The sequence below is a fragment of the Pongo pygmaeus genome, chromosome 7 (assembly GCF_028885625.2).
Source record: "Pongo pygmaeus isolate AG05252 chromosome 7, NHGRI_mPonPyg2-v2.0_pri, whole genome shotgun sequence".
In the NCBI taxonomy this organism is placed as follows: Eukaryota; Metazoa; Chordata; class Mammalia; order Primates; family Hominidae; genus Pongo; species Pongo pygmaeus.
This window is the reverse complement of record NC_072380.2, coordinates 20352430-20364515: the sequence shown is the minus strand read 5'-3', so window position 1 is coordinate 20364515 and position 12086 is coordinate 20352430. Positions and strand designations below refer to the sequence as shown.

General features: G+C 50.9%; 1 protein-coding gene across 4 annotated transcripts in view; it reads left to right on the top strand.

The window, feature by feature from the left end:
• Nucleotides 1-12086, top strand: part of LZTS1 (leucine zipper tumor suppressor 1) — a 57675-nt gene that overhangs the window by 27720 nt on the left and 17869 nt on the right. Inside the window, exon 1 of one of the 4 annotated variants that reach the window (XM_063668571.1) lies at nt 7836-7973. The exons of 2 other annotated variants lie outside the window; for them this stretch is intronic. The gene's annotated coding sequence lies outside the window, so the exon portion shown is untranslated. Of the gene's footprint in view, nt 1-7835; nt 7974-8413; nt 9017-12086 lie in introns of those variants that run through there. One more of the 4 variants, XM_063668572.1, reaches the window with a different exon arrangement.

The window sequence follows — 12086 nt, the reverse complement described above, 5'->3', positions numbered from 1 at the left end:
AACCATTAGCATACAAAAAAAAAAAAAAAAAATCAGTCTGGAGACTCTAAGGATTTTAGGATGCCAGGAAATGGGGTCAAAGACCAAATATATATTTTATAATATCATAGTCACCCATTCATTAAACCAGCATATCTTAAAATGAATCTATCCCAGAATTATATTATTTCTTGATAACCTAAAGGCCTCTTAAACATTTTCTTTCTTTCTTTATTTTTTGCAAGTAGTTATAATGGGGGAGTAGCTAGGGGGCTACTAGCTTTATAGACTTCTCCTCCCATTAAAATGTGCTCCAGTCCCAAAAAGCTGCCTTCATTTCTGCAGGCTACACCATTTCTTCTACCCATGTTGAAATGCACTCAACCACATACCTCCTTGCTTGCAGCTAAGCCCTGACTCCTTTTAGTTAATAACAGCTCACCCCGGCACGTGACATCTGCAAAAAAGAAATCCGATCCTCATAACCAGCAGCTATGATACAGTCGCTGCATTCAGTTCCTACTGCTGTCCTTGCCCTGCACCCTCACCCTTCCCCACAGGGCCCCTTCTCTCTGCTCAGTCACTCGTTTACATCACAATGGAGGTCCTCTCCGGAGTCCCAGTCTTACCCCTCCCTCTGCTGCTAGGACTGGACCCACCAGCACTTTCCATCTTCCTCGTCCTTCCTTGTTTCCTTCTCTTTCTCCTCTCCTACCCCTAGATTGCCCCTTACCCTTTAGGATTCCCTCACCTATGCCTTCTTAGACTTTTCCTCCTGCTTAGGCCCTTCCCCAACTCCCATCCCACTTCTCTCTGGGGTCTGCAGGAAAGCTTCTCCCAGGTGGGGGAAGTAAGGCTGGGAGCTAACCCATATGCACAATTCTTTTTTTTTTTTTTTTTTTGAGATGAAGTCTTACTCTGTTGTTCAGGCTGGAGTGCAGTGGTGCGATCTCGGCTCACTGCAACCTCTGCCTCCCGGGTTCAAGCGATTCTCCTGCCTCAGCATCCCAAGTAGCTGGGATTACAGGTGCCCGCCACCACACCCGGCTAATTTTCGTATTTTTAGTAGAGATGGGGTTTCACCATGTTGGCCAGGCTGGTCTCAAATTCCTGACCTCAGGTGATCCACCCGCCTCAGTCTCCCAAAGTGCTGGGATTACAGGCTTGAGCCACGGCGCCCAACCATAATTCTTTCTGTCCCCAGTTAATGACTTATCCATCTCTTCCACACACATTAGTCTCTGTCCCCCACCCACTGCCCTTCAGAGACTTCCCTCCAGGAAGCCAAGATCACACTCCTGAGAGGTAATCCCATTGAGACACACACACACACACACACACACACACACACACAGTCTCTTGGCAGCCACTCTATCTTTGTTTTTGATCACAGCGCTCCAGGGAGCCCACTCAGTGAGGGACCAAGGGTTAGGTCAAGGGGTCACTGAGAACTAATTCAATCTTCTTTTGTACAAATCCTAACTTCCAGTTTAGGTGGGGCCACCAACGCATCCCGCTTTACTAGGACTTTCCTGGTGATTTAGCACCGACATCCCACATCCCAGAAATTCCCACAGTCCCAGGAAGATCAGGACAGTTGGTTGTGCTGTGTCCCAGATTCTTTTCACAAAGTAGAGCTTGGAGTGCAGAAAAGCTCAACACCAAGGGAGTGTTGACACTGGTACATGCACTTATGCCCCAGTGGGTTACATTGTCCAGCTGTAATCTTATCTCCACATAAGGGGGGTCTAACACTCAGGCCCACAGACTCCAACACACCCACAGCCTTGGACCCAATGCTCAGGCCAGAGTGCCACTGAGGCATGAGTGCCCACATGGAGAAGCCTCCATCACACACCAGGATGGAGATGATTGCCGCTATGCTCCAAGCTACCTAGTGTATTCCAAGGAGTTCCCTAGGATGAGGAGAAGGGATGAAAAGTTCGTAAACACCCACTATGTAGAGTGTTTTATGGTGTTGCTGTTGGGAAAGGTTAGCTGGTAGAACATAGGCACCACAAAATAAAATATGATGTATAAACACACACTTACCCATTCATTCAACAAACAAGCACTGAGTCTTGGGCCAGAGGTACTGTGTTCGAAGCTGGAAGTACAGTGTTGGATGAAAGACAGTCTTGCCATCTACTGAGAAAGAGCTCAAAGTAGAGAACAGCTGTGCTACAGAGTGATTAACGCCCACTGTAAGAACATGCAGAAGGGGCCTCACAGACACGGGAAGGCTTCATAGCGGAAGAGTGCCTTCTGAGCAAAGTCCCAGGGGCTTTGGGCCTAAGGAGCGGCGTGGGAAAACCTAGGGCAGGGTCCGAGGGAGAAAATGACAGATTTACAAACTCCAGTCTCAGAATAGATAGAGGGCAGGACTGGGGAGGGGAGGAGAGGAAGTGGTGGCGGATGACATGAAGATACAAAGATACACAAAGTCCCAGTCATGAAGGCTTTCTCTGCCACGTTAGGACATTTGGGCTTTATTTTTGGGGCAATAGGGTAGCCTTGGGAGAGCTAGGAAACAAAAACAAATATAACAGGTCCATTAATTTCCCAAGGGAACTATGATAGCAACTTAGACTAAGACAGTGGCTATGGAATCGCAGGGAAATGCTGGTTTTGAGGAGAAGCAATAGTGAGACAGGGCTTGGTGGCTGGTCAGATGTAGGGTGAGGGCTGAGTGGGAATCAAAAGTTCCTGGTTTGCTTAGGTTTCTTGGGACCGGTTTCTGGCTTGATCACAGTTGTGCTATTCACTAACACTGGGATTCCAGAAGGAGGCGCACGCTGAAGGCAGATGGATCCTGGCAAGAAAGAGAGAATGAAGAATTCCACTGTGGATGTGCGAGGGTGAGATGCGGCCCCTCCGAGGGAAGAGCAGTTGGATATTTAGGGCAGGAGCTCAGGTGAGAGGATTTGGCTGCAGATAACCATCTAAAAATCATCCCCATGTGGATGCAGCTGAAGCTGTGCAGAAGGAGCAGAGGTCAGGGTCTCAGATGCAGCCTGAAAAGCATCCACATTTAGAGAATGAAAGAGGTAAAGGTGACAGAGAAGGACAGCCTGGGCAACAGGAGGAAAGCCAGGCAATCACAGTATCACATAAGCCAAGGAAGCAGTGTTTCAAAAAACACAGACCGAAAAAGAAAGAGACAGAGCCGCCGAGAGGTCAAGTTTGCTAACTATTGGGAAGGTCCATTGGATTTAGCAACATCCCGGAGGGCAGTTCTAGTGGATTGGTGCGGACAGAAACCAGGGCCTCTGTGGACTGAAGAGCCAATGAGAAATGATCGAGCAGCAGTAGTGAGTATGATGTTCTGTCTCTCTCGAGAAGCTTGGCTGTGAACAGGAGGAAAGACAGTGGTCCCTGGAGAAGAAAATGGAGTCCAGGAGCTTGTATGTTATTTTTGAATTGGTAGACTTGTGCACGTTTAAATGCTCATGGGAGAGAATAATAGGAAACTGGAAGTGAGAAGGTTGGCGTTGACGAGAGTCACGCCATGGCTGGAAGGATTAGTCTGAGATGAAGACAGACTTCTGTTTCATGGTGACAGGCACAGAGGAGGCAGCAGTCATGTCAATTGCAGGTTTATGAGTTCAGGGAATTGAGGGAGTTTCCTCCCAATGATTCTACTTATCTCTGTATTATAGAGATGAAGTTGTCTGCAGGGAGTGTGGCAGCAGAGGTGGGTACAGGGCTTGGTAAGTGGCAAAGGATTAATAAGATTTGAGAAATGCAACAGGGAGCAGGAGAAGCGCAGGTCAGCTAGGGGGTCTTGATTCTAGGGTCCCCATCGGCATCTGGGCTCAAAAAGAGTTCCATATCTAGTGGACAAAGGCACCCTTCAAAATACAAAGACCACCCAGCAGGGAAAACCAATGAGGACCTGATCTGGGAAGGGGGGTCGGGCTCAGAAGGGAGAATTGGGCATGAGCAAAGCCACAGGGAGGAAAAAGGCAAGACAGGCCCTTGAGGGTGGTCAAGGGACACCAGTAAGGTCACTCTGGAGGTCAGATGCTACACAGAGTATCAGCGACTGCACATCGTGGATCAGTCAAGAAGCAGGCCCAGTCATTCTAGCCTGAAATAATGGGAGATGATCTGGGAAGACAGGTTCGGCTTAGATTGCATCGGACCTTGATTGCCAAGTTAAATGTGTTCATTGTCTGACATGATTCATGACATGATTCTATTAAGGCAGATTCCGTTCTGCTCAGTGCCATGTCTACAGGGCCCTGACGGAGACTGTGCACAATAAATGTGAATATTGAAAAAATGCACAGGTGCTCCCAGCAGCTCACCCCTCCAGTGACTGTTGTTTCTACCTGTCAAAGCTCATGCTGACACATGTACTGGGAGGTGACCCCCAGCTGCACCTGCCCCACCAGGCACATCAAGCCAGGCCCCGGCCCTGCTTTCACCTGGCTTGCCTATGGCTAGTCTGTCCAGCAGCCACTGTGCACCCACCAAACCACAGGCAATGGAAATGCATAGTCTTAACAGAGCATAGGACTGGCATTGCTTTATTCAGACACAGTCAAGGAAGGCAAGGGGGAGGGAGAGGCGCTTTTCCACCATCCCTGCACTGGTGAAGCAGACACGATCAGGGAGGTTGTTCCCGGCAGAGGGAAGAGTAGGTGGGAAAGAACCAAGAGGATGGCAAGTGGGGCCTACAAGTCACTCAGCGTCACCGGGGCCAGAAGGGCAAGGAGGTTCAGGAGCAAAGCGGGAGTGACCCTGAGCATCTACGGGTGGCTCTTCGGAGCCTCTTTAAGCACCTCTGGTCTTGCCGGCTGGTAACACTCACCAGGAAGGTTCACGGAGACAGAGGGGGCACAGCTGAGGGACTTAGGTGGCAGCTGGGGGTCAACTCTGCGGGAGCCCTGGGCTTCCAACAAGAGGTTAATTATCTCACTGTCAGGGGCTGTGGGGTCCGCAGGCTCCAGGAGAGTGGAAACATGGCCGGATGCTCAACCCAGGCTCAGCAGCTCCTGTGCTAAATGTGAGGCTCTAGCTCACTGAGAAGCCTTGGAGGAGGAGGTAAGGAGCTTGAGGAATCAGGACAGAGGTGACACAGAAGTCAAAATTCCTCAGCCAGACACATCAAAGGGTACCAAGAGAGCTTTAACTCAGGACAGGTAGAGACTCGTTGGGAATGGCCGCAGGCTTCCTGGCTTGTGCACACAGACTCCCATGCTGTTGAGTACACTCAGGCACACACAGACAGTGCCAGGTACCCAAAGCTGCCCTCCCTGAGGGACCAGGTTAAACTCTTCGTGCCATGCCAGGTCATTTCCAGCACCCAAAGTCAGGAATCTGAGCTGTGCCTCCTGCTGGGGCTTCCTCGATTCCAATCCTTTCTGGGTTCCGAAACCCAGAAATGTGAAATCAACCAGGTCTCCCTGTTCCACCCCTTCCCCCTCCACACACACACACACACACACACACACACACACACACACACAGGACACACTTAGTACATCTAAAAGATGAGCCCTACTGAAGTAGGGGTGAGGGGTAAGGCCAGAAGGGGAGGGAGCGTCTTTAAGACTTGTCCTAAGTTCTCCCTCTTCCCTGTCCAAACCAGAGCCCTCCCGGGCGTGGCAGAGGTGGCAGAGGGCTTTCCAGCCTGCCTGCTTCTTTCTACTCTGTCTTGCCACCTCTGTCCTTCGCCATACTCTTGCCCCATCCAAACTCACAAGCTCCAAATTTCCCTTAATTTTCCAGGGAAAGACAGCACTTACCACCTGCCCTCAGCTGCTGTTGATGGCTGATGACACTGGAAGCCGCAGGCTGTTGGGGTGCAGGGCGGGAGACTTGGCTTCATCCTTGGTCTGATGGGAGTATTTTTGTAGCAGCGCCTCTCAGCATAGAATGATCTTCCCCCTCCACCTATGCCTGCTTCCTGCTCTGTTGTGAAAGAACGATGTAAGAGGAAAGAGCACTGGAGAGGGAGCTGGGGGGTCAGGCTTCCAGCCCAGCTCTGCCCCTGCCTTGCTGAGTGGCCTAGGATATGCCACCTACACTGTGTGGCCTTGCGGTGCACTGAAGCATCGCTGGCCTTAACAGCTTTTCTCCGTTCTGTGGTTCCATCTGTGATCTGGTGCCAACGCATTTGACTGCCTGGGACGCCTGGTCCTGCCCGCTCGGGAAAGGCCTCAGGCATAGGTGGAGTAAGGGGGTGGGTACCTCTGTAATGCCCTGAAGGGGCCCCAACGCCCTCTCTCTGCTTGAGGGTGCCCGTTAGTGAGAGACTCCCATGCCCATCCCATCTCCTGGCATGAAATGGAGAGTCGTGCACCTGTTGTACTTCCCTCCATGGAAGACCCTGGTCTAGAGAGTCAAGAGGACCACAATGTGAACCTGGGGACGGTGAAGGAAGATCAGAATTTTGGAGAGAGGGGAGGTACAAAGGCATCCAACAAAGTCAGAGATCCGTTGAGGGTTCCCATCCAATTTAGGGTTGTCGGATTTGCCAAAGGCTAACCAGGTGTCAACCTGCCTAGGGAGCTCACAGCAGCTCCACTCCCCTTCTCCTTGCCCATGCATGCCGTCGCTCAGTTTCCATTGATTCTGAACCTGAACTTGGCCTCAGAATACCGAGTTGATCAATGGGCAAAACCTACATTTCAGTCTCCGTCCAAGGCCCTGTTGGTTCACGTCGGTTCATCACTCAGACTCAGATCTGGGATCTTTAAATTCACCTTCCAGGGGTGCCCACTTAGTCTCCACTCTGGGTGTTAAAAATCTGGCAGGCAGGGGGCCATCTGCCCCCAACATGCTGGCCTCCAGAGTCCCATCTGCTCCTAGGTTCCAGTTTCTGTCTCTCCAGGTAAGATGGGAGGGAGTCTAGCCAGATGCCCAGCCCTCCTCTGGAGATTGCACCCACTCCCCTGTTTAAGATCTGTATCACGGATCGTCAGAAGAGGCTCCCTTCATCCTGCGGTGCCCGGCTCACTTGGGCCCTGGGGTCCAAGCCATGAATGTGGATGAGCCTGCCTTCTGCTCTCTCACGTGGGACCAGCCGCAGCACAAACAGCAGCAGGGTGAAATTTGCATGAGCTTTGCATGTAACTGTGGCTTTATTTTTGGAAGGGGGAAGGGCAGGCTGGGATTGGTGGGTAATCTTGTTCCTGGGGAGAAATGTCAATCAATGCTGCTAAGACACAAGCTGCCCACCGGGACGGAGGAAGACTCCCCAGCAGCTGAACGCTGACGACCTGCGCACAAAAGCCCGCCCGGCAGAGTGGCTTTTGATTCCTCCAGAGCAGTGGGAAGCCGAATTGCTTCCGATTGTTCGACCCGATGGAATGACTCAGCCTGCCAGCGATTTCCCTTTCACTTTCTGCCTTTCCATGGAATCCAAGTGCACTTAATTGAGAGCTGCGTGGGCCCCTGCTCCCAACCCACCAGCAGCCTCTCCCCGCAGCACCTCAGCAACCTCAGCCCCTCCCCATGTTGCCCACGTTCCCCCACACCCTTCCTCCTCCACTCTCGCCTCTTTTTCATTCATGCATTCACTCAGAAAATCTGTATCGAGCTTTGCTCATGTAGGCCTTCAGGCGTCTGCAAACTGAGCACAGGGAAGTTTGCAGCCTGGGCTGAGATGATTAACTAGCTCAAAGGCTCACCCCTGCCCCAGCCCTGGCCCCCGACCCCTTTCCCCCTCATCTAGAGCAGCAAATGGGAGGAAGGGTCAAGGACAAGGAGTACAAACAGGAGGAGGAATTCCAGATAAGGAAAGCTGAATCAGGCAGAGTATGTATGGGGGGAGGGGGAACGGGGAGAATCATCATAAAAGGGGAGTCAATTAGCCCTGGGCACGTGCCCCATTCAGCCCCAGGGAGACCTCTGCTGGGGAGCTGGCTGGAGGCCCGCCCACCAGTCTGGTGCAGCCTGGGCCCCCCAGCCCCAGCTGGCAGATGCCTGGGGACTGTTCTCACATCTCTGCAAGAGCAGCTGCCCTCCTGGAGGCCGAGAGGCAGGTCTGGTGAGATGGGAATGGGGCTGGGGGTGGGGGTGGGGGTGGGGGTGGGGGTGGGGAGTCCTTCCTAAAGGACCTGCTCTTTTGACTTCAAGAAATGCAAGGATCTAATTCTAGCATGTTTCCATACTGATCTATAATTTCACATGCCCTTTGGTTTCAATGCATCCAATGTGTACTATCCTCACTGGTCAAGCATTTTTTGTATCTGTGATTTCATTGACAGTGGCGTTGGTATCAACTATGCTTATCTGACACACGAGGAAATGGAGACCCTGAAAGACTGAATTGTATGCCTGATGATACAGCAGATCCATCGGTCTGGGATCTTTTGTCTAGGGCCTAATGCGAACATGCAAGTAAAGTGTGTGCCAAGTGTGAGGTCTGGGCCGGGCGCAGTGGCTCACGCCTGTAATCCCAGCACTTTGGGAGTCCGAGGCGGGTGGATCATGAGGTCAAGAGATCAAGACCATCCTGGCCAACATGGTGAAACCCGTCTCTACTGAAAATAAAAAAATTAGCTGGGCGTGGTGGCATGAGCGCCTATAGTCGCAGGTACTTGGGAGGCTGAGGCAGAAGACTCACTTGAACCCGGGAGGCAGAGGTTGCAGTGAGCCGAGATCACATCACTGCACTCCAGCCTGGCAACAGAGTGGGACTCTGTCTCAAAAAACAAACGAACAAGCAAAAAAAAAAAAAGTGTCAGTTCTGAAGAATGATGCCTGGTGGTTTCCTCCTAAGGACCTACAACTGTGCTGACCACATGTAAGAGTAGGCAGGGCTCAGTAAGTGGGATGAGTGTCCCAGAGCAGGAGTGAGGCAGCACCAGAATTAGAGCTCTGGTTCCCTGACTGCAGCACTGCCCCGCCTCGCCCGACTCCCGCACCTCTCTGTTATCCAGCCCCCAACATGGAGAGCAGGTCTACACTCTTAGTCTCTCAGCACCCTGGGACAAAGAAGCAGGAAGAAAAGAACACAAGGACAATGCCAGAAACCAGGGGACCTGACAGCCCAGACAGCATCCTCCACCCGGGTGCCTGAGAGGTGAGGCAGATAAGAGAGTAGCTTTTTTTCTTTTTTCTTTTTTTTCTTTTTTTGAGTTGGAATCTCACTTTGTTGCCCAGGCTGGAATGCAGTAGTGCGATCTTGGCTTACTGCAACCTCTGCCTCCTGGGTTCAAGTGATTCTTCGGCCTCAGCCTCCTAAGTGGCTGGGACTACAGGTGTGCGCCACCATGGCTGGCTAATTTTTGTATTTTTAGTTAAGACAGGGTTTCACCATGTTGCCCAGGCTGGTCTTGAACTCCTGACCTCAGGTGATCTGCCCACCTTAGCATCCCCAAGTGCTGGGATTACAGGTGTGAGCCACCATGCCTGGCCAAGAGAGTAATTTTCACCTCCTTTTCTACAAAAGAAAAAATTAAAAACCGCTCACATGCTAGGGGCAGAGACAAACTGGCTCTAACTCAGCAAATTCCTAAGAAAGCTGCATTTTTGGTTAAATTCACGCTGCTTTTTAAACCCTTTTCGTTTAGGTGTACATAGCTGTCAGATCTCTCCACCAGATCCTCAAAAACAGAAACTCTGCCTTGTATTTTTTTTTTGTCTTGGTCCAAAACTCCGAACAGGATTGGTTGCTGAGGAAGGGGATGGATGCACTTCCCCCAGGTGACCAGTTGTCTCAAAGTCTACGTGATGAATGTCTGAGTGAAAACCAGATTTGGGTTCTGGTAGTATAGACTTGGCTTCGGTGTCTGCATACGTGGAGACCTCAGTTTAAGTCACATGCCCTCCCAGGGCCTCAGCTTCCCTTCTGTGAACTAGGTCAGTAGTCCCTGTGCCTCCTTATGAGCTGGTTTTATTAAAAATATTTATTGAGGGCCAGTTGTGATGGCTCACACTGGTAATTCCAGCACTTTGGGCGGCCAAGGCAGGAGGATCACTTGAGCCCAGGAGTTTAAGATCAGCCTAGGCAACATAGCAAGCCCTGCCCTGTCTCTGCAAAAAATTTAAAAATTAGACAGTTATGGTGGCATATACCTGTAGTCCCAGCTACTTGGGAGGCAGAGGCAGGAGGATCTCTTGAGCCCTGGAGGTTGAGGTTGCAGTGGGCTACGATTGCACCACTGCACTCCAGCCTGGACAAGAGAGTGAGACTCTGTCTCCAAAAAAAAAAAAAAAAAAAATTGTTGAGCACCTATTATGTTCTTAGCACTGTGTTTGACCCTGTGTGTGACACAAAGAAGCTTTAGCTCTATCTGCCTTCAAGGGGGTTTAAAGATAAATGGGGTGACAGACTTTCACCCCTGAAAAGTTAGATGATGCAAGAGCTGTGCAGGCTGAGGGCCAAGGGAGCTGAGCACCGAGGAGCAACTGTGGCCAAGGGAACTTCCTGCCCTCTGCGCAGAGCAGGGAGATGGGAGCCAGGCCTGAAACAGGGCTGTATTCTTTCTTGGAAAGGAAGCTGAGGTTTCATGATGAGATTCAGGGGTTGTTTTCTCCCCTGCTTTTTTTTTTTTTTTTTTTTTTAATTTCTGAGACAGAGTCTCTCTGTTGCCCAGGCTGGAGTGCAGTGGCATGATCATAGCTCATTGCAACCTCCAATTCCTAGGCTCAAGCAATCCCACCTCAGCCTACCAAATAGCTGGGACTATAGGCATTGTGGCACTGTGCCTGGCTCATTTTTTAAAAAAATCTTTTGTAGACATGGCAGGGAGGGTCTCAGTGTTTCCCAGGCTGGTCTCAAACTCCTGACCTCAAGCCATCCTCCTGACTTGGCCTCCCAAAGTGTTGGAATTATAGACATGAGCCACGATGCCTAGCTGAGATGCAAATTCTTTATGAGAGGCCTTGCTCCTCTCTTTCTCTGCAGTCAACACGATGCTTGCCATGCCGCTACCCTGGGGGACAATGTGAATGAATAATAGTGAGTGTGAAGTTCTCCAGGTTGCACAGATGGAACTGAGCATGAAAAAGCGAAGGCGTGGTTCCCATGGCTAAGATTAGAAATTACCCTGGGCTGGTGATGCCGCCCCAGTGGGAAGGAGAGAGCTACAGACAGAACTCTGATCCCTGCCCGGCAACCTACCAGCCATTCCTGCAGACAGCTTGCTCCCCAACCTGGGACTGCAGCTGCAGCCTCCTCTGCCTTCCCGGCACTTGAACCCACAGGGTGACCCTCTCTGATTCGAGCAGCACCATGAGCCCAACAGGCTGAACTCCCATTTGTATCAGACAACCTGACACACACACGTACACACCCCACATCCCCCCTTTCCACACGCGCCCTGGTAGATCAGGGGCTGCTCTTTAACCCCTTTCCCTCTTCCCCTCAGGTGGAAATGAAACCCAGTTGTCCCTGTCCTGTTAGTCAAATAGACAGAATACAGGGTTGGAGCCTGGAATTTGTGATATGAGCTTGGCAAATCCCTTTTCCGCTCTGGCCTCAGGGTGTAGTGAAGCATTTGGGGCAGAGGACGGCCGAGGTCCTGCCTGGCTTGTTGTGCCTTGGGTTCCAGGCTGCCGCAGAGCAGGGGGCTCCTCTGTACCTGCAGCAGGTCAACCTCTCTGCTCAGCCAAAGCTCCTTCACCACACCTGGTCACAGGGCTCCTCCCTGGGCCTCATTTCTGCCAGTGCCCTTCTTCTGAGTAACAGCAACTTCTCCTCCCCTCCCCCAGGGTAACACAGCCAAGTGTGACTCAGGGGCTCTCTGTCTCACTGCCGCTGCCTTCCTTTGATGTCTTGGCTAATAGAGGTCCTAGATGTCGTCTCTCCTGGACAATTTAAGGAACGGGGCTTTGAAAACTGACAGCTTCTGAGACCCCCAATAAAATAAATCTTAGTAAAGCTTTCACACGTGGAAAAATAATCATATATAAGAGGGTTTTTGCAACAGAATGGAAACATCTAAGTAGGGAATAGTAAAAGAAATGAGGTGGAATATTACACAACGGGTAAATGGGAAGATCTAGCTCTACATGCTGTCAACATGCATGGATCCCAAGTATGAAATAAAAGGTCGAATACAACAATCAAGGTTGCAGAATGATATATATGGCATGATATGACTTATGTAAAGTAAAAAACAATAGCATTCATAGATGTTAAAATATGT